This window comes from Scyliorhinus canicula, chromosome 14 (assembly GCF_902713615.1).
Source record: "Scyliorhinus canicula chromosome 14, sScyCan1.1, whole genome shotgun sequence".
Classification (NCBI taxonomy): domain Eukaryota; kingdom Metazoa; phylum Chordata; class Chondrichthyes; order Carcharhiniformes; family Scyliorhinidae; genus Scyliorhinus; species Scyliorhinus canicula.
This window is the reverse complement of record NC_052159.1, coordinates 102,357,552-102,383,728: the sequence shown is the minus strand read 5'-3', so window position 1 is coordinate 102,383,728 and position 26,177 is coordinate 102,357,552. Positions and strand designations below refer to the sequence as shown.

At 43.9% G+C, this 26,177-nt stretch overlaps 1 protein-coding gene across 5 annotated transcripts in view; it reads left to right on the top strand.

Moving 5' to 3' along the window:
* The window catches only part of tdrd3 (tudor domain containing 3), a 183,913-nt gene extending 158,594 nt beyond the window's left edge, over positions 1-25,319 (top strand). For 3 of the 5 annotated variants that reach the window (XR_005463113.1, XR_005463115.1, XR_005463114.1), the window contains 2 exons: positions 6,336-6,500; positions 24,882-25,319. The gene's annotated coding sequence lies outside the window, so the exon portion shown is untranslated. The remainder of the gene's footprint in view (positions 1-6,335; positions 6,501-24,881) is intronic. The other 2 variants (XM_038817691.1, XM_038817690.1) reach the window with 1 other exon arrangement.
* The last annotated feature ends 858 nt before the right edge of the window (positions 25,320-26,177 follow it).

The window sequence follows — 26,177 nt, the reverse complement described above, 5'->3', positions numbered from 1 at the left end:
CTCTCCTGAACTACAAACATTTCACTTTTAGTCATATTCAATTTGTACCCTGAAAACCGGCCGAATTCCCCCAGGGTCGCTATGATTCCGTCCATCCCCGCATCGGGTCCAAAACGTATCGCACCCCTCGCCTTTCTGAGCTGTTCTACTGCCTTACCCGTGGACACCACCCCAAACTCCGCCTGCAGCCTCCTCTGTTCCCTCAAGAGCTCCGCACGCGGGGTCCCCGCATACCTTCTGTCAATCTGCAGAATCCCCGCTGACAGTCGGTCCGTTTCTGCCCTATCCGTCTTGTCCGGATTGAAATCAGCTCCCATCTCACCACTGCCTTGAGCGCCTCCCACACCACCGCTGCTGGGACTTCCCCCGTATCATTGACCTGTAGGTAGTTTTGTATATGCTTCCTCACCCTCTTGCACACCCCTTCATCCACCAGCAGTCCCACATCCAGCCTCCACTGCGGGCGCTGGAAGCTCTCTTCACTCACCTGTAGCTCAACCCAATGCGGGGCATGGTCGGAAATGGTGATTGCCGAATACTGCGCATCCACCACCCCTGTCAGTCGATCCCTACTCAGTATTAGAAAAATCGATCCGGGAGTAGACCCTATGAACGTGTGAGAAGAAAGAGAACTCCTTCCCTGTCGGTCTACCAAACCTCCACGGATCGCCCCCCCCCCATCTGCTCCATGAACTCCCTCAGCTCTTCTCCCATTGCTGACACTCTGCCCGTTCATGAGCACGACCAGTCCAGGCCTGGATCCATAACTGTATTGAAATCCCCTCCCATAACCAGCTTGTGGGAATCCAGGTCTGGTACCTTCCCCGGCACCCTCTTTATGAAATCCGCATCATCCCAGTTTGGCGCATATATGTTGACCAAGACCACCTTCCTCCCTTCCAGCCTACCGCTAATCATAACGTAGCGACCTCCCCCATCTGAAACAATATTCCCCACCTCAAACTGCACCGGCTTATTCACCAGAATTGCGACTCCCCTGGTCTTAGCGTCTAGCCCTGAGTGGAATACCTGACTAATCCAGCTCTTCCTCAATCTGATCTGGTCTGCTACCTTCAAGTGCGTCTCCTGCAACATTATCACGTCCGCCTTTAAAGCCCTAAGATGCGCGAACACTTTAACCGTCTTCACGGCCCATTTAGCGCTCTAACGCTCCACGTAACCAGCCTAGTTGGGGGGGCCCCGCCCCCCCCCCCCCCCCCCCCCCCCCCCCTTTGCCGGTCAGCCACCCCCTTTCCTGTGCCTGCCCCCAGCCCCTGCCCCGCACCTCTATAGCCCCGCCTCCTGGCAGCGCCCATCCCCGACCTCTTCTCCGCTTCTAAGATCAAATCCTTCCCTTGTCAGCCAAGCAACGCCACCCCCCCCCCTCCCCCCCCCAGCAACAACACTCTGTAACCTAACCCCATCCCTAATCTGATTGTATACACCCCCCCCATTGTGCTCCCGCAGACTAGCTCACCCAGCTAGCCTGGTGGCCCGCGGCTCCAGCACCAGCATGTCTCCCACCTATTGTTGCCTACCTGCCCTCCACCCGCCCCTCGAAACCATCGCCCTCATCAACCCAGCCCTGATGGCCACCGTCTTTAAGAAACAGACGCCAACCAAAGTCAGTATAAAGAAAAACAAAGCCAAACTCTTGCCATAATACAGATCAAAGTAATAATACTCAAATTAATACAAAGTCAACAATCCCCACCACCATCCCCCTCACAACATAGAAAACCCACCGAAATCGAATAATTTTAAAACTACTTTCCCCTTCTTAAACAAAACACAATTATCGAAGAGAATAGCCAAGAACGAAAACAAACAAACGAATAAATAAGTGCAAACAGCATTTGAAACGAACAGGAAAAACAGTTTCTCAAACTTAGAGCAGAATGTTCTCAAGTTGACACTAGTCCTTTCTTCCTGGCGAACTCCATGACGTCCTCGGGCGACTCAAGGTAATGATGTTGGTCCTCATACGTAACCCAAAGTCGCGCCGGATACAACAGACCGAATTTAACCTGTTTCTTGAACAGGATCGCCTTGACTTGATTAAAGCCTACCCTCCTCTTGGCCACCTCCACACTTAAATCTTAGTACACCCGCAAAATGCTGTTGTCCCACTTACAACTCCGCATGCGCTTGGCCCATTGAAGAATACGCTCTTTATCCAGGTGCCTATGGAACCTGACCACCATCGCCCGAGGGGGGGTCTCCCTGCCGCAGCTTCCTCGCCAGCACTCTGTACGCCCGATCCACCTCCAACGGTCGGGGGAAAGCCCCATCTCCCAGCAGCTTCTGGAACATGTTCGCCACAGACTCCCCGGGATCAGCCCCCTCTGGGAGGCCAACAATCCTTAGGTTCTGCCTACGGGACCTATTCTCCAAATACATAGATTTACATAGAATTTACAGTGCAGAAGGAGGCCATTCGGCCCATCGAGTCTGCACCGGCTCTTGGAAAGAGAACCCTTCCCCCTACCCAAGGTCAACACCTCCACCCTATCCCCATAACTCAGTAACCCCACCCAACACAAAGGGCAATTTTGGACACTAAGGGCAATTTATCATGGCCAATCCACCTAACCCGCACATCTTTGGACTGTGGGAGGAAACCGGAGCACCCGGAGGAAACCCACGCACACACGGGGAGGATGTGCAGACTCCGCACAGCCAGTGACCCAAGCCGGAATCGAACCTGGGACCCTGGAGCTGTGAAGTGATTGTGCTACCGTGCTGCCCACTACCTATTCCAGCAGCCTTTTTTGCCGGTCCCCCAGCATCCCCACCTCCATCTCCACTGCCGTCTGGTGTTCCTCCTGTTCAGCTCGCGCCTTCTCCAGTTTCTGGATCGCCCTGTCCTGGGCATCTAGCCTCCGCTCCATCCTCTCCACCATTTCCTTAATCGGGTCCAGACATTCCCGTTTCTGTCTGGCGAAGCCTTCCCGGATGACCTGCATTAGCTCCTCCATTGATGGTTGGGTCGAAGCCCCAGGGGTCTGGACACCGGCCATCTTGTCCGCTGCATAGCCAACACCCAGCTCCACCCTGACATTTTGTTTCTTCCCTTTCGGTCTCTTCGGGCTCTCTGTTCCATAAACCAATACATACACCGAACCCTTGTTCACTGTTTCTTCAAATCCAGCGCTTAAAAGCGCAAACAAAGTCGGGGGGGGGGGGGGAAGGTCCAAATGTCTAGCCAGAGTGGGAGCCACCAAACGTGCGACCTACTCCCTCATGGTCGCCACCGGAAGTCCCGAATCCCATTTTGTTGCTCATTAAAATCGCCACACCCCTCGATTTCAAATCAAACCCCAAGTGAAAAACTGCCCGACCCACCCCTTCCTTAGCCTAACCTGGTCCTTCACACGGAGGTGTGTCTCCTGCAAAAAGACAACCCCTGCTTTCAAGCTCCTGAGGTGCGCGAACACCTGCAACCTTTTAACCAGCCCATTCAGTCCCCGGACGTTCCACGCTACCAACTTTACTGGAAGCTTGCGCTTCCAAACCCCTCTACCGTCCATCATCTTCCCCACTTAACTCCTGCCCCTTTAATTCCACTCTGTACCTAGTCCATCCCAGATGGCCCCTTTCTTCGCCCTTGACCATGTCATCTCTTACCCCCTTCTGCATCGCAGAAACCCACCCCCACTTTTTCCCTTCCCCTTCTTCCGCCCCCACTTCCCCTTTCCCCCTGCCACCCCTCTTGACCTTCTCCCCCACCACCTCACTTCCGTTCACCAGCATAACCTGCTTGCACGGCTGCTCCTGCCCAAAGGCACATCCTAATGACACCCCCCCCCCCACTCCTCAGCTCAAAGAAGAAGGCCTCCTGCTGGCCTTATCCTTCCCCACCCAGACAAGCAAGCGAATGTTAATCACAAATAATCCCATAAAACAGGAGGGGGGATAGGAACATCCATCCCCACATAAACTTTTCACCCATACAACTCCTTACAATCTCAACATTGAACAGAAACGCCCCCACACAAAAAAAGGCGAAAATCCCTACACCCACTTCAAACATGCTCCCGACCAGTACATAGTGCCAGCACCCCGGTTCCCAAGCATTATCCACTCAGTTCTCCCCCAGTTTATGCTCCTTAATGAAGTCTTCGGCCACTTCTGGGGTCCCGAAATAATACTCCTGGCCTCCGAACGTCACCCATAATTTCGCCGGGTAGAGCACCCCAAACCTGAGCTGCTGCCGGTACAGCACCGCCTTGGCCTTGTTGATAAATCCGGATGTTATTTCCCACCCAGTCGTAGCTACGCTTCTCCCTGGCCCACCGTAGAGTTATCTTTCTCCACAAATTTATGGAGTCTCACGATCACCGCCCGCGGCGGCTCCCCAGCTTTCGGCTTTTGCCTCAGAGACCTATGCGCTCAGTCCACTTCAGGTGCCTTATCTAGCACCCCTTCTGCCACCAGCCCAGCCAGCAACTTCAAGACGTACCTTATGGCACTCACACCTTCCACTCCTTCAGGCAGGCCCACTATTCGCAGGTTCTGTCTTCTCGAGGTATTCTCCTGCTCCTCAACTTTTGCCCTCAGTGTTTTACAAAGGTCTCCTAGGAGCCCCACCTTCGCCTCCAGAGCCACCACACGATCGCTGTGGTCCGAGATCACTTCTTCAACTTCCCTATTCTGTGACTCCTGCACCTCCAAACACCTCTCCATCCGCTCCAGAGTACTCTTCAGGGGTGCCACAGCTTCTGCAATTGCCTTTGCATGATCCTCATGCATTTCTTTCTGTTTATGGAATTCCTCCTTGATAAAAGTCATCAGTTCCTGTATCTGGGTCCTTGCAACTTGCCCCTCCCCCGCCTGCATGTTGGAAGAGACTGTCTGTGAATCACAAGACTGTTTCAACTTTCCAGCCACACCTCTCACTGTTTTCTGCCGGGTCCGGTGATCAGAAGACATACCATTCCAGGGGTAAACTACTCCTCTAACATTCACCCACGCCTTTTCATCAAAATTCCACCCGGATCTGGGTAAAAAGAGCCCTTTTCTGTGACTTTGAACAGGAACAGCCCTTTATGTGACCAATCACTCCATGGTCACAAGCGGAGGTCCAGCAGAAGCGCTGTTAGTATCCAGGTTCTCCAAGATTAATTGACGGTGTACACGATGATAAATTAATAAATAAATTCTTAATTTGGCATCATTAGAATTATAGGCCCTGGCAACTATTTATTCTACTTCAAGAAAATCACAGGATTTAAGACCATTGCTAATTAGGAGAGCACAATTGTTGCAGTTCTATATTTTAAATAAGGTACAAATGGGGGAGCAAGTAGCAAATTACTTTTCTGGTTCTGTGGGGTTTTTTTATCTTTGTGTGAAAAATACAACATTTTACACGTTCTTAGAACATTCCAAGGAGCTTCCAAGTCAATTAATTACTGGCTTTTCTAGTTTAGTCATTTTTAATGGAGGCAGCCAATTTGCACATTGTAAGAGCTACAAAAGACACTGAGGTAAATAGCAGCTAATCTGTCCTGGTAGTGTTGGTTGAGGGATGAACATTGGCCGAGTCACTGCAAGATCTCTCCCTGTTTTCTCAAAATTTGCAGTGGATTATTTTTCACTCGACTGAAACTCAGACAAGCTTTTGACTTAACATTTCCTTTGAAAAATGTTGACTTTGGCAATATAGCATCCGCTCAGTCCTGCACTAAGCCTAGATTATGTTAAAAGCTCTGGGGTGATGCTGGAACTCAACCTTTTGAAGTAATGGTGCAACGATTGAGTCAAGCTGACTGGAATAGACGTTTGTACTGAGCTATAGCACGGTAACATTGTCGATAGCACAACTGCTTCACAGCTCCAGGGTCCCAGGTTCGATTCCGGCTTGGGTCACTGTCTGTGCGGAGTCTGCACATCCTCCCCGTGTGTGCGTGGGTTTCCTCCGGGTGCTCCGGTTTCCTCCCACAGTCCAAAGATATGCAGGTTAGGTGGATTGGCCATGATAAATTGCCCTCAGTGACCAAAATTGCCCTTAGTGTTGGGTGGGGTTACTGGGTTATGGGGATAGGGTGGAGGTGTTGACCTTGGGTAGGTTGCTCTTTCCAAGAGCCGGTGCAGACTCGATGGGCCGAATGGTCTCCTTCTGCACTGTAAATTCTGTGAAAAGATCCCCAAGTGAGGCCGCTCTGTATACACTTATTCAGACAGTATCCAATAGGCTCATAGAAGGGTCTTTGTTCTGTTGACCGTCTGCCTATTGTGTTAATCTTCAGCCTTGTAAGGAAACCACTGAAGTGTTTAGATTGCTAATTAGAAGGGTGGTGTTAATATGAAGCAATTGTTTTCCAACTTTGTAGCAAGAATACTTCACCAATTACTTCGAGAAGCTACAAATATATGGCTGAATCAACTGACTGCTTCAGAATCCTTCCTTAGGAGGTAACCTGTGGAAAGTTGCAGACAGTACAAATCTTGAATATGAATCTTTGAGTAAATCTGGAAGAAACTCTACCAAGTCATAGGTACATTTCAGATGGTGCCAAGAGTCTTGCAAAGTTGTCGATGGGCTGATGTATTAAATATGTTTCGTCATAAATGTTCAACAGTCAAATTTCAGATGTATTCATTTATTGCATCTCACCAAAGTTTTGTCAATTATGTGTGAGGCCTTTGATTAAAATGTGTGAGTCCCGTTTATAGTAACTGCAAGGAAAAATGTTAACTTATGGTTTATGTTCACACAGTGTCAATATACAAGAGCAGTAATAAACATTCCTTGTAAGAATGAGAAAGGGATACACAACAGTTGTTTTGAACATTGGTCTCTTTTGCTATCCAGGTTGTGACAGGTTAACGTTCTTTAGGTTTGAACATATTGTGTTCTGTATTTTGAGTCCATTGCATGTACTTTATTCAGAGAATTATTAATAAATCATAAATTCAAATTTTATGCAACAAATCCATTTCACCAATTGTAATACAAATTCCCATGTCAGTTACTTATTTTCATCTCCTTGCATTGGTAATGGTATCCAGGCTATACGGAAACAAGCAGTCTGAAAAAGTTGAATTTTTCTCTGAAGTTTCAGTTCTGCATGTTGTGACATATCCCTTCAGTATTTCACAAAGTTTATTCGTCCACTAAATGATCCCCAACTTGCAATAGAAATACTCTGGGTTGAATCCCATGTCAGTAAGTGAATGTAGTGATGATGACTTACTCAAATCATTTCTTCTCTAAATGCCCTTAACAAGAAAAACAAGTTAGATTTTTGAGTCTTTTCCAACTTAATTATTTGGGTGCTTGATTTTAAGTAATTCTCATTGGTGAGTCCCATCTCCCAATAGCTTCCGGAATATCTATCCTTACCTTGTGATCTAAATAAACTTTTGGTAAAAAAACAGCCAATCCCATCTGATTGCCTTGAATTACTAGAGTCATGCCTCCATGTAACTTAGTCTTCAAAGCAAGAGAGTATCAAATCTTCTTTAAAGTTAAATATGTTGAATTTATATAATAAAAGCTGAACAAAAGTCACAGAATATATTTACATAATTGACATGCTTCGACCTAAATCTTTGCATGAATAACATAATAAAAACTCTTGAGAAATATGCTAACTGTTTTAATTAACTGAACATAAGAACATAAGAACTAGGAGCAGGAGTAGGCCATCTGGCCCCTCGAGCCTGCTCCGCCATTCAATGAGATCATGGCTGATCTTTTGTGGACTCAGCTCCACTTTCCGGCCCGAACACCATAACCCTTAATCCCTTTATTCTTCAAAAAACTATCTATCTTTACCTTAAAAACATGTAATGAAGGAGCCTCAACTGCTTCACTGGGCAAGGAATTCCATAGATTCACAACCCTTTGGGTGAAGAAGTTCCTCCTAAACTCAGTTCTAAATCTACTTCCCCTTATTTTGAGGCTATGCCCCCTAGTTCTGCTGTCACCCGCCAGTGGAAACAACCTGCCCGCATCTATCCTATCTATTCCCTTCATAATTTTAAATGTTTCTATAAGATCCCCCCTCATCCTTCTAAATTCCAACGAGTACAGTCCCAGTCTACTCAACCTCTCCTCATAATCCAACCCCTTCAGCTCTGGGATTAACCTAGTGAATCTCCTCTGCACACCCTCCAGTGCCAGTACGTCCTTTCTCAAGTAAGGAGACCAAAACTGAACACAATACTCCAGGTGTGGCCGCACTAACACCTTATACAATTGCAACATAACCTCCCTAGTCTTAAACTCCATCCCTCTAGCAATGAAGGACAAAATTCCATTTGCCTTCTTAATCACCTGTTGCACTTGTAAACCAACCTTCTGTGACTCATGCACTAGCACACCCAAGTCTCTCTGAACAGCGGCATGCTTTAATATTTTATCGTTTAAATAATAATCCCGTTTGCTGTTATTCCTACCAAAATGGATAACCTCACATTTGTCAACATTGTATTCCATCTGCCAGACCTGAGCCCATTCACTTAACCTATCCAAATCCCTCTGCAGACTTCCAGTATCCTCTGCACTTTTCGCTTTACCACTCATCTTAGTGTCATCTGCAAACTTGGACACATTGCCCTTGGTCCCCAACTCCAAATCATCAATGTAAATTGTGAACAATTGTGGGCCCAACACGGATCCCTGAGGGACACCACTAGCTACTGATTGCCAACCAGAGAAACACCCATTTATCCCAACTCTTTGCTTTCTATTAATTAACCAATCCTCTATCCATGCTACTACTTTACCCTTAATGCCATGCATCTTTATCTTATGCAGCAACCTTTTGTGTGGCACCTTGTCAAAGGCTTTCTGGAAATCCAGATATACCACATCCATCGGCTCCCCGTTATCTACTGCACTGGTAATGTCCTCAAAAAATTCCACTAAATTAGTTAGGCACGACCTGCCTTTTACGAACCCATGCTGCGTCTGCCCAATGGGACAATTTCTATCCAGATGCCTCGCAATTTCTTCCTTGATGATAGATTCCAGCATCTTCCCTATTACCGAAGTTAAACTCACTGGCCTATAATTTCCTGCTTTCTGCCTACCTCCTTTTTTAAACAGTGGCGTCACGTTTGCTAATTTCCAATCCACCGGGACCACCCCAGAGTCTAGTGAATTTCGGTAAATTATCACTAGTGCATCTGCAATTTCTCTGGGTTGAATCCCATGTCAGTAAGTGAATGTAGTGATGATGACTTACTCAAATCATTTCTTCTCTAAATGCCCTTAACAAGAAAAACAAGTTAGATTTTTGAGTCTTTTCCAACTTAATTATTTGGGTGCTTGATTTTAAGTAATTCTCATTGGTGAGTCCCATCTCCCAATAGCTTCCGGAATATCTATCCTTACCTTGTGATCTAAATAAACTTTTGGTAAAAAAACAGCCAATCCCATCTGATTGCCTTGAATTACTAGAGTCATGCCTCCTGAAATAACGCACAATGTTTTTTCTCCAAATCATGGAAGTCTAATTAATCTACATTGGCCAAAATTCTCTAGCCGTTGTGATTCCATGTTCCCGTTGGCAATGCACTCCCACCTGCGGGTTTCCCCGTGGCGTAGGGCGGCTTCAATGGGCATTCCCATTGGCAAGCGGCAGGAGTGGAAAATCTCACTGCCAGTGAACGGTACTCTGCTGAGGAACAGTGGCTGGGGAACCAGAGAATCCAGCCCACTGTTTCTTGAACCCTTTTTTCTTCAAATGTAGTTGGTTCTTTATAAAATGACTCCTCAATGAGACCCTTTAATTTAAACATAATTTCTTCTTTATGTAACATGGATGAGTTATTGGGAATTCCTGGATTTTGAATAGCAACTTGAATTGTTGGAGTAAAGATCAGAGTGTGTCCTGTTTTTTTTCCTAGTATCCTAGCTGCATGACAATATAAGAACTTAATAACTAATCATTATAATGAATCTCTACCAATGAGTTTACAACAGACCCAGAGATGAGGCGAGGAACACTCTATAGTTGGAAAGCAAAGACATCTGCTCCTCCCAGGCACTTGCCATTTGTCTTGTTTATCATTACTCAAATGCAGCATCTCCAATATGCCAGCATTCTGATTTAAAAATGTGCAGACTGAACTCCACACAGAGCATTGCTTAATTTTGAATTGCTACTCTTCATTACATACACCCCACAAAACTCAGAATATGGTATAAAAATCAGGTTGGTATGGGGTTGTGAACTGCAATCCTTTTTTTCACATGTGTATCTGGATCTAAAGAGAGAGCCCCCACCTAAAACCACCTGAAATACATTATTTTAACCACAAATGCATGGGTATGTAGTTGCACTATTTCTGTTGTTTAAAGAACAGTTGACAGAAACTTAGGTCTGCAGTAACTCAATCATGGTTAGTTGCTGAAGCAGGGGATTTGGATGGTGGGGATAGCTGGTGAACTCGTTAACTTTATTTTTTAGACCTACTTTTCTCTTTTTGTCTCCATTCCTGAGATATTTAGTGCTGTTTGTTTCTCCAACACCCAGCACCATCTAATATCCGTAAGATTTATTTGTAAGACTTATTTATTCAAGTTCAGTAAGAAAATAGGCATGTCGTAATTATATTGATCAGGTTTAAAAGCACAATACCCAGAACAAAAAGGGGAAGTATGATGCAAGTCAGGTGAATTCTTCAAGCGAGAACCACACCAAATACAATGGTCTACAGCCCTTGATGTAATGAGAGCGGTATAGAAGAGAAAATATAAAGAGAAATCCGAAACATGCAATAACTGTCGAATGGTGCTATTGGGGGAATTTAGTTATATAAATATTGACTGAGATAATAGGAGAGTAAATGGAGAGGATGGGGATAATTTTCTGAAATTTCATGAGAATTTCCTTGGCCAGTATGTTCTTGTGCCTTCTAGAAAGGAGGCCTTGCTGGATCTGGTGCCAGGGAATGAGGTGGACCAAGTGTATGGGTGAATACTTTGATAAGAGTAATCAAAATGAGGGCAGCTGAGGAACTGAGTGCATATCTGAGAGTTTGCTGAATGAGGGAGTTTGGTGATGCATGGGGCTTCCTTTTGGTTCTTACTTTATGTCAGAAAGAAGCTCGCTGCTTGGTGAGTATCTGATAAGTGGTGAACATCTGTTTCAATCCTAAGGTTTAATATAGTATAAAACTGGTGGTAAAGTTAATAAAATATTAAAGAATGCAACATAAATATGTGACTAATATAATTCCATTATTAATTAAAGCACATTAAGGATGGTAGGAAAGGTGATGTGTCAAAGCTGCAGCATGTGTGAGCTCCTGGATGTCAGTTTGATCCATGTCAAACACGTCTAGTAAGTGCTTGTGGCTCGAGGAACTTCAGCTCGGAGACATTGAATTGGAGAGGAAAGTTACCTGTATGCTTTGTACCAGGAGGCAGTCACTCCACTTAGGGTGGGGTCTTCTGATTTGGTCAGGGACAACAGAGTGTGACTGCATGAGAGGCAGGTAGGGGACCCAGAGGACGGGGTGTCAGCCTCTGTGATGAATTGAACAGGTATTTGTCATCAGTTATCACCGTAGAGGATATAAATGACATCCCTGAACTGGTTGTAAATTGGGAATTAGAAGGGTGGGAGGAACTCAAAATTACAATCTCCAGCAAATTGTTGGAACTGTGGGTTGTCAAGTACCTGGATCCTGATGGATTTCATCTTAGGGTCTTAAAAGAAGTGGTTAGTGCGATAGTTGATGCGTTGTTTTAATTTTCCCTTAGATCAGAAAATAGCTATTCAATAAAGGAGGGCAAAAAAAAAGCAGGAGACTGTAGTCCAGTTACCTTAACATCTGTTGGAAGGAAAATGTTAAATTCAAGGTAATCAGGCAGAGTCAACCTGGTTTTGTGAAAGGAAATCATGTTTAACCAATTTATTGGGGTTCTTTTGAAGAAGTAACATGTCTGTAGATACAGGGGAACCAGTGGATGTTCTGTACTTGGATTTCCAGAAGGCATTTGATAAGGTGCCTTATCAAAGGTTATTGGAGGGCAGCACGGTGGCCTAGCGGTTAGCACAACCGCCTCACGGCGCTGAGGTCCCAGGTTCGATCCCGGCTCTGGGTCACTGTCCGTGTGGAGTTTGCACATTCTCCCCGTGTTTGCGTGGGTTTCGCCCCCACAACCCAAAAATGTGCAGAGTAGGTGGATTGGCCATGCTAAATTGCCCCTTAATTGGAAAAAATAATTGGGTAATCTAAATTTTTTTTAAAAATCAAAGGTTATTGTGGAAAATAAAAGTTCATGGTGCAAGGGGGATATCATATCGGCATGAATAGAAGACTGGTTAGCTAACAGGAAACAGTAGGTCACTTTCTTGTTGGCATGATGTGACACAGGGATCAGTGCTGGAGCCTCAACTCTTTGCAATTTATGTAAATGATTTGGGTGAAGGGGCAGATGGTATGTTTGCTAAATTTGCTGATAGCACAATGATAGGTAGGAAAGTAATTTGTGAAGAGGACGTAGGGAGGCTGCAAAAGTATATACACATAGGTATGTGGGCAAATGGAGTATACTGTGGGAAAATGTGAAATTGCCCATTTTGGCAAGACAAATAAAAAACAAAGAAGCATATTATCCAAATGGTGAGAGATTGCAGAGCTCTGATGTGGCGGGATCTGGGTGTCTTAGTGCCTGAATCACAAAAGGTTAGTATGCAGTGCAGCAATTAATTACCAAAGTTAAATAGAATGTTATCGTTAAACTAAGTAAAATACTACAACTGTTGGAAAATTAAATAAAAACAGAAAATGTTGGGAAAACTAATGATGCTTCAGAGCTCAGAAAAAGAGTCATATGGACACAAAACGTTATCTCCGTTTCTCTCTCCACAGATGCTGCCCAACTTTTTTTTATAATAATTTTATTTTTTATAAATTTAGAGTATCCAATTTGTTTTTCCAATTAAGGGGCAATTTAGCATGACCAATCCATCTACCCTGCACATCTTTGAGTTGTGGGGGCGAAACCCACGCAAACACGGGGAGAATGTGCAAACTCCATACGGACAGTGATCCAGAGCCAGGATCGAACCTGGGACCTCGGCACCATGAGGCAGCAGTGCTAACCACTGCACCACCGTGCTGCCACTGATTCTGCCCAACTGCTGAGTTCCAACATTTTCTGTTTTTATTTCAGCTTGTTATCGTTTATTGCAAAGGAAATTGTATACAAGATTAGGTGGTTATGCTTCTGTTATACAGGATATTAATGAGTACTGTGTACAGTATTGATCTCCTTAATTAAGGAAAGATGCAAGTATATTGGAAGCGTTCTGAAAAGGTTGCTTATATTAACACTAGAATGGGTGATTTGTCTTATGAGGAAAGGCAGGACAGGTAAGCCTGTGGCCACTGGAGTTTGGAAGAGGGGACCTGACCGGGTGGATGTGGAAAGGATGTTTCCTCTAATGGGAGAATCTAGAACCAGGGGCACTGTGTTTAAAAATGAAGGGTCCCCCCCCCCCCCCCCCCCCCCTCGCTGAGGTGAAGACCCCCTTCAAGCCCCATCCCTTGCCAGTTCTCTGGAAGTGACACCCTGGCCTGGCACATTAGACCCCCGAGTGGGATTAAGGAGGGAAGTCCATGTGTCCCCCTACCACAGCCGGACTGCAGAGGGAGGATCCTGGGGGTGGGGTGGGTTGGCTGGGGAAAAGGGGCTGATCTCAGAACTTTCCCGAGGATGGGGGTCTCACGGCTGGTTTGCCTCTTCTAACCCTGAGAAACCTGAGGATCACTCTTGGCATGGTGACCTCGGGTAGCTCTCTGATCAAAATCTTCATTCGTGTCTGTGTACTGTGAAAACTTTAAAGTGTCCTGTTCACTTTAATCTCCTAGCCTCCTGGACACCTGGCAGCCTTACAAATCACAGCAACACTCCATCCTGCGGAAGGGATTCCCCTTTCTCTTTCAGAAGCTGCAGGTGTGAGAAGACCACTTTGTGAAGTCCTCTAAGTGGCAAGAGAAGTCGATTTCACTACCAAGAACGCACAACAGCGGGTATACTTCCTCAGGAAACTAAGGAAATTCGTCATGTCCACATTAACCCTTACCAACTTTTACAGATGCACCATAGAAAGCATTCTATCTGGCTACATCACAGCCTGGGATGGTAACTGCTCGGCCCAAGACGGCAAGAAACTTCAGAGAGTAGTGAACACCGCCCAGTCCATCACAGGAACCTGCCTCCCATCCATTGACTCCATCTACACCTCCCGCTGCCTGGGGAAAGCGGGCAGCATAATCAAAGACCCCTCACACCTGGCTTACTCACTTTTCTAACTATTTCCATCGGGTAGGAGATACAAAAGTCTGAGAACACACACGAACAGTTTCAAAAACAGCTTCTTCCCCGCTGTTACCAGACTCCTAAACGACCCTCTTATGGATTGACCTCATTAACACTACACCCTGTATGCTTCACCCGATGCCGGTGTTTATGTAGTTACATTGTGTACCTTGTGTTGGCCTGTTACGTATTTTCTTTTATTTCCTTTTCTTTTCATGTACTTAATGATCTGTTGAGCTGCTCACAGAAAAATACTTTTCACTGTACCTTGGTACACGTGACAATAAACAAACTCCAAATCCAATCCCTTTGTTGCCTGTATGAGTAGCAGGTGCATTTTGAACTGCTCTGCTTGACAGCTGCAGAGACAGAACCTTCCAAGACCACTACCACCTAGAATAAAGAGAACAAAGAAAAGTACAGCGCAGGAACAGGCCCTTCTTCCTTCCAAGCCTGTGCTGACCATGATGCCCTAACCAAAAAAAAACCTGCCCTTACTCGGACCTTATCCCTCTATTTCCTCCCTATCCATCCAGATGCCTCTGAAATGCTGCTAATGTGCCTGCTTCCACCACATCCTCTGGCAGCGCGTTCCAGGCACCCACCACTCTGCGTGAAAGACGTACCCTGCACATCTCCCTTAAACTGTCCCCCTCTTACCTTGAACTTGTGCCCCCTCGTAATTGACACTTCCACCCTTGGAAAAAACCTCTAACAATCAACCCTGTCTACGCCTCAATTTTGTACACCTCTATTAGGTGTCCCCTCAGCTTCCTCTTTCCAGTGAAAACAATCCTAGTTTATTCAACCTCTCCTTAGCCAATACCCTTGAGACCACACAGCATCCTGGTGAACCTTCTTTGCACTCTCTCCAAAGCTTACACATCTTTCTGATAAGGTGGTGCCCAGAACTGCACGCAATACTCCAAATGCGGCCTAACCAAGATTTTGTATAGCTGCAACATGACTTCCCAACTCTAGTACTCAATGACCCAGCTGGTGAAGGCAAGCATGCCATATGCCTTCTTAATCACCCAGGCCACCTGTTTTGCCACTTTTAGGGAACTGGGGACCTGCACTCACAGATCTCTCTGTATTTTAATGTTCCTAAGGGTTTTGCCATTTGCAGTATAATTCATACCTAGATTTGATTTCCGAAATGCATTACCTCGCATTTGTCTGGATTAACCTCCATCTGCCATTTATGTGCCCAAATCTCCAATCTATCTAGATCCTGTTGTATCCTCCAACAATCCTCGGCACTATCAGCAACTCCACCAATCTTCGTGTCGATGACAAGAAGGACATGAGCAGCAGATACCTGGGAACCCCACCGCCTGGCGGTTCCCCTACAAGTCACTCACCACCCTGACTTGGAAATCAATCGTCGTTCTTTCACTATCACTGGGGCAAAATCCTGGAACTCCCTCCCTAAAAGCACAGTGGGTGTATCTGGACCTCAACGACTGCAGTGGTTCAAGAAGGCAATAAAGGATGGCCTAACCAGCGACACCCACATCCCATAAATTAATTTTAAAAATTAATTTAAAAAAGAGCAGATCGAACAGTTTATCATTGATACATGCCAGGGAGCCTCAAGTACTTCCCCATTCTCTACAGCTACTCATTCAGCCCCATGCTTCCTAGAAAGCTCAAAACCTTTGAAAACTTTTGTCTTCATTCAATTTCACGGTCCATTAGCTTTGATTCACCTTTGATTGATACTTAATGGTTCTTACACAGCAGGCGGGAGCTTTGTTTATTTATCTTTCATTCACGGTTGAATGCATCTGAAGTACCCCTGTTAGAGCCATGCAGTCATATAGCACAGCAACAGGCCCTTCAGCCCACCATGTCTATGCTGACCAAATACCAATCTATACTAATCCCATTCACTCGAATTTTGTCCATAGCTTGCTTTGCCTTGCCGATGTAAGTGCTCATCCAGATGCTATGTTGCGAGAGTATCTTACTCCACCACACTCTCGGACAGCGCATTCCATATTTCCACCACTCGAATGTTTCCTCAGGTCCCCTCTAAACCACTTACTCCTAACCATAAACCTATACCTTCAGATCTTTGACACCACTGCCATGGGGGAAAGATTCTTATGATCTACCCAATCTATGCCTTAATTTTGTATACTTCTATCAGATTTCCCCCTCCGCTTCCTCAGCTCCAGAAAAAGCAAACCCAGCCTATCCTCATAGCTGAAACCTTCCAACCCAGGAAACATTTTGGTGAATGTCCTCTGCACTCTCCCAGTGTAACCACGTCACTCCCAGTGTAATTGCATCCTTCTGATTGGTGTGGAGACCAGAACTACACACAATATTCCATCGATGGCCTAACCAATGTTTTATAACCAAGAACTCCCTACTCTGTTCCCTGGCTAATGAAGACAAGCATTCCATATGCAGCCTTCACCATCCTTACTTACCTGTGCTGCCACTTTTACAACAAGGCCCCTTTGTTCTTAAGTACTCCCTGAGGACCCTACCTTTCATTGATTATATCCCACATTTATTAGACCTCCCAAAATGCATCACCTCACACTTATCAGGATTAAATTCCATCTGCCATTGCTCTGCCCAACTTACCAGCTGATCAATGTTAGTCTAAAGCCTAAGGATATCTCCTTACTATCCATAGAATCCCTACAGTGCAGAAGGAGGTCATTTGGCCCTTGAGTCTGCACCGACAATCTGAAAGAGCACCCTGCCTAGACCCATTCCCCCACCCTATCCCTGCATTCCACCTAACCTGCACATCTTTGGAAACTAATGGTGAATTTAGTATGGGCTATCTACTTCACCTGCATATCTTGGACTGTGGGAAAGAACTGGAGCACCCAGAGGAAACCCACACAGACACGAAGAACATGCAAACTCCACACAAAGCTTAATTTCTTTGAAGTTGGTGATCAGTTTTTTTCATGGGTGTAGGTATTTCAGAGTCAACCACATTGCTGTGGATAAAGAGCCAGGCCAAGTAAGAGTGGTAGATTTCCTTCTCTAAGGGTGGCACAGTGGTTAGCACTGCTGCCTGTGATGCTGAGGATCCGTGTTTGATCCCGGCCTCGGGTCACTGTCCGTGTAGAGTTTGCACATTCTCCTCATGCCTGTCAGGGTTTCTCCCCCACAACCCAATGATGTGCAGGTTAGGTGGATTGGCCCCTTAATTGGTAGAACATAATTGGGTACTCTAAATTTATGAAAATAAACAATTTCCATCCCTGAAGGAAATTAGTGAACCAGATGGGTTCTTCGACAATTAACAATGGTTTCATGGTCATCATTAGGCTTTTAATTTCAGATTTTTACTGAATTATCTTGTCTCTGAAATACTAGTTTAAATACTGCCTCCCCTAATATCAATGCCACCACAATTTTTGTGTCTCCTGAAAACTTACTAATTATACCTTCTACATTCACATCTAAGTCGCTAATGTATGTACCAAACAGCAAGGGCCCAACACCGATCGCTGTGGTACACCTCTGGTCACGGGTTTCCAATCACAAAAACAGCTCTCCACCATCATCCTTTGTCTCCTATTAGCAAGCCAATCTTGGTTCCGACTTGCCTTGGACCCATGGGCTCTAACCTTTTGGACCAACCTTCCATGTGGGACCTTGTCAAGGGCCTTACTAAAGTCCATGTAAACCACATCAACTGCGCTACCTTCAATGTACTAACTGCAATGTTTATAAATATCCTTGTTCTGATTGACAGCTGCAGGCAATTTCAAAGCAACTAAGTGCTTCTGTTTCCTCTTTTCTAACCACAGCTTTTGGGTTTACAAACATTACGGCTACAAAAGGTATCCAGGGGCATGGAAAATAAAGTGACCGGGCCACTTCAAAGTTTTCACAGTACACAGAGAAGAATGAAGATATCAATCAGAGCTGCCTGAAATCACCACACTCAGAATGACCTTCACATTTTCCAGGGCTAGAAGGGACAGTCCAGCCATGAGACCCCCCACCCCCCCATTCCGGGGGAGAGTACTGAGGTCAATCCTGTGCCCCCAGCCCGAGCCTGCCCAACCCCAGGACTTTTGGGGGACCCCCCCCCCCACACCTGGCAATAACAGAGGGGAACATGGCATGGGACTTGCCTCCTTGTCCTCCTTTGGGATCCAACGTGGCAGACCCATGCTTGTCAGGACCTGTACCAAATCCCGCCTGGTACAGCTAGGGGGGTGGGAGCAATGCGGGAGGATTTTCTATTGGGCTTCAAGCCCATTGATGACATCCAAAAAAGGGGTTTTGCATAACGGGTGGGATGTTGTCTATCTGGATTTTAATAGAGTTTTTGGCAATGTACCACCTTAAAGTTCGGTTAACAAAATAATAGCGTCAGCTTGAATTTTTAAAATATTGACTAAAAGACAGAAAACAGTGAGTTATGGTAAAAATTATTGTTTTACAGATTTGAGGATGGAACGCACTGATATTCCTCAAGGGTCAATGCTAGAACCACTTTTTGAAAATATTTATAAATGACTTGGTTATTACAATACAGAATATAATTTCAAAATTTGCCAGTGATACCACAATTGTAGGTGTGGTAAATAGTGATGATGATGCCAATTAACTGCAACAGGGCATGGGCTAGCATAATGGACTGGCAAGTGGCAGATGAATTTCATACAGAGAAGCGTGAAGTGATGTATTTTAGCAGGACACATTCAGAGAAGCAATATAGACTTAAAGGCACAGTTCTAAAAAATGTGTAAGGACATAACAATCTGCGAGTTCATATGCACAGAAAGTGGCAGGAAAAGACACTAATTATCAAAGCATATGGCCCTTTAGCTTCTTAAATAGAGGTATTAAGCACAAACTGGGAAGTTATGCTGAACTTTTTATAAAATTCTGTTTAGTATCATTAAGGTGGTACACTGCTGCTACACAGTGCCAGGGACCTGGGTTAGAGTCCTGGCGCGATTCATTGTCTGTGCGCAGTCTGCATGTTCTCCAATTGATTGCGTAGGTTTTCTCCGAGTGCTCTGGTTTCCTCCCACAAGTCCCCATAGACGTGCTTGTTAGGTGAATTCGACATTCTGAATTCTCCCTCTGTGTACCCGAACAGGCGCCGGAATGTGGCGACTAGGGGATTTTCACAGTAACTTCATTGCAGTGTTAATGTAAGCCTACTTGTGACACTAATAAACATTATTATTAATAAAGTATCGTCCAATTCTGATCACACATTTGGAACGATGTAACAATCCTTGAGTAGATGCAGAGATTTATCAGAATGGTTCCAGGGATACAAAATTTTTGTTACACACTGAGTTTGTGGAAACGGAGGTTGTTCTTTTTGGAGCAAAGGAGATTGAGCGGAGGTTTTGGTTGAAGTGTACAAAATTATGGATAGGCTTAGACAAGGGCAGCAAATAAACACTCTTCCTGTTTGCACTTGGTACAAGAACAAGGGGACACAGATTTAAGGTTATGGCCAAGAGATACAAGGGGGAGATGAGGAAGGGGAATATTTTTATGCCATGAATGGTAATGGCCTTGATCTTGATGCCTACGAGAGTGGTGGAAGTGGAGACAACGTTTGCAAAGGAAATTTTATTGGGACTTGCAGGACTAGAGTAACGCTGGGGAATGTGACTAACTGGATTGCTCTGCAGAGAGCTGGCATAGGCTCGATGGTCTCACTGACCTCCTCCCGTGCATAATGACTGATTCATTCATTAGTACTAAAACAATATATGGAAGAAATTTTATGAGTAAAAAGAAATTGAGGATTTATTTATTAGGAAGCAAGCTGAACACAATTGTTTTTTAATCTTCCATAGTCATTTCTAATCAAAGCATTTAAAGGACTGCACTGACATCTAGTGGAAAAGCAAAATTTACATTTGTCACAGCTCTTTGCTAAAACAAAAAAGAAATATGATTATTAAATAAAAGCTTTAGTCTGAGAACTTGTTATTTATTTAGTATGTCCACTTCATTAGCCAAATATTGCTCCCTGAGAAGGCCTTAAAATGTACATTACTAAACAGCTTATGATAATACATTTTGTATTAGATAACAAAAGATTGATTTATGGTTTTGTTTTGATTTTTTTTTTAATTTAGAGTTGGAATTCATTTTTTTCCAATTAAGGGGCAATTTAGTGTGGCCAATTGTGGGGGTGAAACCCACGCAAACACGGGGAGAATGTGCAAACTCCACACGGACAGTGACCCAGAGCCGGGATCGAACCTGGGACCTCGGTGCCGTGAGGCAGCAGGGCTAACCCACTGCGCCACCGTGCTGCCCCGATTTATGGTTTTTAAGCTATTTTTTGCTGTGCTGCAATTTCACAGGCCGAACCCCCAGAAACTCTCATAAGTGGCCATTCTTCATTGTAATTCGATATTTGGGAGCACTGGCTGATTTCTTCACTCCCCACATATTAGCCTTGATTATTGAGTGTCCTCGCTGTTACCCTGCCTAAGATGAGCACAAATAGTGTATAAATTTTGCCACACCATCTATTCATCTATTGAACTACCATGCATAAATGAGACCAAATTTTAATTCATGGTTTATTGTGTGACACTTTCAAAGATTTATTCCTGGCATTTCAGAATGCCATCTTAAGTTTAACCATCATCAGAGCAAGAGTAACGCTGTGAACCTTTCAGTTCAAGCACTTAATTTTTAGACACTAAAGCATGCATTAGTTTAGATGAGTGATATAGTGATTTAAAAAAAAAACTTTTGTTGGCTGTAGACATCACTGACTAGGACAGCATTTAATACCCATCCTATTTGCCCTTTGAAAAGGTGGTGGCTCTGGTGTGCTTTTCTGATGTGCTTTTCTCTGCTTGGCATATCCTGAATTTGTCCACCTTAGCCCATCTACCCAAGTGCTTTAACATTCAAATTTAGTTCGGTTTTATGTGTTTAAATGTGTTTTGAAAGCAAATTGAACATTTTCAGTTTTGGAATATTAAAAGTATTTTATTGGAAAAACTTTTTTTTCAGCCCGAAGGCTGAATTGCAATGTGGCTTACAGCAAAGAATGTATATATAGAATCAATTTTAAAAATGTGCAAGCATGTGCAGCACGGTGGCACAGCGATTAGAACATAAGAACATAAGAACTAGGAGCAGGAGTAGGCCATCTGGCCCCTCGAGCCTGCTCCGCCATTCAATGAGATCATGGCTGATCTTTTGTGGACTCAGCTCCACTTTCCGGCCCGAACACCATAACCCTTAATCCCTTTATTCTTCAAAAAACTATCTATCTTTACCTTAAAAACATGTAATGAAGGAGCCTCAACTGCTTCACTGGGCAAGGAATTCCATAGATTCACAACCCTTTGGGTGAAGAAGTTCCTCCTAAACTCAGTTCTAAATCTACTTCCCCTTATTTTGAGGCTATGCCCCCTAGTTCTGCTGTCACCCGCCAGTGGAAACAACCTGCCCGCATCTATCCTATCTATTCCCTTCATAATTTTAAATGTTTCTATAAGATCCCCCCTCATCCTTCTAAATTCCAACGAGTACAGTCCCAGTCTACTCAACCTCTCCTCATAATCCAACCCCTTCAGCTCTGGGATTAACCTAGTGAATCTCCTCTGCACACCCTCCAGCGCCAGTACGTCCTTTCTCAAGTAAGGAGACCAAAACTGAACACAATACTCCAGGTGTGGCCGCACTAACACCTTATACAATTGCAACATAACCTCCCTAGTCTTAAACTCCATCCCTCTAGCAATGAAGGACAAAATTCCATTTGCCTTCTTAATCACCTGTTGCACTTGTAAACCAACCTTCTGTGACTCATGCAGTAGCACACCCAAGTCTCTCTGAACAGCGGCATGCTTTAATATTTTATTGTTTAAATAATAATCCCGTTTGCTGTTATTAAACAGCACTGCTGCCTCACGGCACTAAGGTCCCAGGTTCGATCCCGGTTCTGGGTCACGGTCTGTGGAGTTTGCACATTCTCCCCGTGTTTGCATGGGTTTCGCCCCCACAACCCAAATTTGTGCAGGGTAGTTGGATTGGCCATGCTAAATTGCCCCTTAATTGGAAAAAATGAATTGGACACTCTAAATTTATAAACAAAAATGTGCAAGCATGTATCAAGCATGTCATAACAAAAGTGGACAAACATTGGGGCGGCATGGTGGCACAGTGGTTAGCACCGCTGCCTAACAGCACCAGGGACTCTGGTTCAATTCCAGCTTTGGGTTACTGTGTGGAGTTTGCACGTTCTCCCTGGGTGCTCCGGTTTTCTCCCACACTCCAAATATGTGCAGGTTAGGATTGGCCATGATCAATTGTCCCTTAGTGTCCCAACATATATAGGTAGAGGTTAGATTATGGGGTTGTGGGGATGGGGTAAAGTGTTCTTTTGGAGGGTTGGTGCAGACTCAATGGACTTAATGGCCTCCTTCTACACTAGGGATTCTATGAAATTCCACAGATAGCAAAAAGTGGTAGAGGGACGAATAAAGGTGTATGAAAGGCAGCGTAATGTTGAATTACAATCATATTACAAGTACAAACCAATGCACCATTTTTACATTACAGGCACTGAAGCACCGGTGAACTACATAATTTAATTGCTTCATTGAGGTCCTAAATCATGTAAGGAATAGGGCTGTTGTTCAGTCAAATTTCTGAGTCGTCTTGATTACTCAGGGCACAGTAGGGGTAGATTTTTTCCCAAACTCTCACAGATATTAACTCTTGTTTGTAGGCTTTCAAGCTTGTGATCATGGCATTTGTTAAAGTCTTTGAAAATATTCATACAGGCAGTTATTTTTGGGGAAGGAAAAAATACATATCCACTTAGAATACAAGAGCTTTAAGCGGTTCAGTGCTCTGAAATCTGCATGGTCTGAGATTTTCAGGGTTGATCATGAACTTGTCAGTGGTATTATTTAACCTTTTTTTTTGTTGTAACTTTTGTATCTTTAATATATATTTGCAGCAAAGTTTAAACCGATTTTTTTTAAATCTATGCTTTTATTTGCATAGTTGTCCATCTCAACTATTCATTTTGTTTAAAAAGTCAGAGTCATTTATTTTTGGCACAGAAAGGGACCACAGAAAGGGACAGGACACACAACAATAGATTTTAAAAGAGCTTTTTCCACGTTGTTACCAGACTCCTGAATGGTCTCTTATAGACTGAACTGGCCGTTCTATGCATCTTTGTTACAATTGTAGCACTATATACCGTATGCTGCACCCGATGTTTATGTTTATGTATTTTCATTATGTATCTTCAAGTATTTATGGTATGCCCTGTGTTTTTATGTATGGAGCTATCTGCCTGGACTATACACAGAACAATACGTTTCTACTGTATCTCGGTACACGTGACAATAAATCTAAACCTAAATCATTCAGCCTGTCATATCCATGCAGGCTGTCCTTGGAGCAATCCAGAGAGTACCATTTTCCCCATTCTATCCCTGTAGCTCTGCAAGTTTATGTCCTGAAGTGCCATTCAATTTCATTTTGAAATTATTGATCATCCCTTTCTTCTACCACCTTACTGGGAAGTGAGTTACAAGTCATTAGCACTCACTGCATAAAAATGTTCTTCCTCATGTCTGCTGCCCTTCTTTTCCAAAATGTTAAAGCTGTGTCCCCAAATCTTTATACCATCAGCTAATGGGAACTGGGAACAATTTTTCCAGGTCTAACTGTTCACTTAAGTATGCAAATCTGGATCCTGCCCAGTGAGGGTGTGATCCAGATCATGAGGTCCCGTTAGATCTTGAGGCGTCTCGAGTGTTGTAAATCTCGTGAGAGGCCTCTCACGAAATTTAACGGCCTCGTCGTGTCACCGAGCCGGGCACATTGTTTGTTCGATGGCGGCCATTGTTTGTTTGCCCAGTCAATCATACAGAATAAAATTTCAATGTGACAGACATTTTTAAATTAGAAGTTTATGTAATATTACACCAGTTCAACTGTTAAGACACTTTCTTGTTTAACATGGAAGCTTAAGTTATTTCTTGAAAGCCTATCTTCATTCATTTAGATTCTAATCATGATAGAATCTATGATCCAGAGAATCTCTGAAAAGCATATTGCATTTGTATTTCTTTCATAATTATCTTGTTTTTGTTCAACATGCTTGTGAAATTTCAATGAAAGATGGAATTTGTTAGCCTGACTATTTAGGATTTTTTTTCTGCATGGGAAAAATAGTATCATTGAATCATAGAATCCCTACAGTGCAAAAGGAGGTCATTTGTCCCACCGAGTCTGCACCGGCCTGCTGAAACAGCACCCTACCTAGGCCCAGCCCCCGCACTATCTCCGTCACCCCTTTTGGACACTAAGGGGCAATTTAGCTTGGCCAATCCACCTAACCTGCACATCTTTGGACTGTGGGAGGAACCCGGAGCACCCGGAGGAATTCCATTCTCTGGATTGCTCCGAGGACAGCCAGCATGGATTTGACAGACAGAATGATTTAGATTTATTGTCACATGTACCGCGGTACAGTGAAAAGTATTGTTCTGCATGGAGAGCTTTTCATTTAAAATGTTGGGAAGTGTCATGAGATAGATGTTATATATTTAATCTCTTTTTTTGTCTCTTCCTTATTCAGGTACGTAAGAAAGGGATTACAGAAGCAGAGCTGTGTGTTTTACAGATATGGCAATGTGCAAAGAAGAATGCTGGCCCCTCAGTTATGGATTTTAGTTTCACAGTGTACAGCATAATGAACTGATGGAATAATTACTTTTTAAATCCTGTTAATAAAAATTGCAGTGCACTGCGCTATTTGTTTTTTCTTTGTATTCAACTGCAATGTTCTACACCTTCTACAAAGATTTGTTACAGCATCTGAATTTTGTTTGCCACCCTTTTAAAAGCAGAATGTAAAATTGTACAGTTGTTAGAAAAGTTTATCAAATATGCAAGGGACATACACCCGTGCCTTTTCAAGATCTGGTCTGAAACTATACAATAGAAAAATGTAAAGATGGAGAATTGGGGCAAGATTTAAGGAAGTCTTTGGAAAATTTAAGATGTTAATTTAAAATGACCCTTTTTTTTGTTTGACGTATATTTTAAAGAATGTTTTAAAGACATTACATTCAGTTTAATATTTTTGGTACAAAACCACCAGCCTAAAGTAGTTCAGGCATTCTTAAGTGCAGAAGAAACTTGTAGGGTAAATTTGCTTTGAGATTATGTAATGTTAGTGTGATTATTAAATATTTAAAAACACATCTTTGGTTTCAATGGCAAATTGAATTATTTTCAACGGTGTGACCTTTTGCCCTGGGCCATGTGAGCTGAATGGGCAACAGCCACATAGCCCAGGGCATGTTCTATGGTGAGCTTACTCTTGGCACAAGGCCAACAGTATCTTGTATCTGTGATACAAGGCAAGTGAGACTTCAAATTCACAGATATTGATGTCAATACATGTCGGTCCTCACAGCTGACCAGAGTGCCTGACGACATGCAGTTAGGGAGTGCCTGGAAAAAGCAGGGGACAAATGAAATAACTGGATGGCAGAAAAGAGAGCCTACTGTCACCAGTCAGCACTGCTCACCTCTGATGGCTGCAAAAGAGACTATGTTCTGCAGCCCCCTGCGCAGTCCAACCATTTCATGTATGCATTACTATTGTATCTATTTCCTATTTAAATATTCTGCAATGAAATACGGCCAAAGATTTGACTTGAGAAAGGAAAACTGGAAAACGGTGAAGAACAAAAATAACTGGACGTTGGTAAAATGCTGGGGTAGCGGCATGGATGAGTGACGATTTGTACCCATCGAGTAGTAATTACCACATTCAGTTTTTCATGGTGGAAACACTTGTAGGACATTAAATATAGTTTTTAAAATGTCAAATGGGATAGATTCAGGAAAGATCAAACGGCTCAAA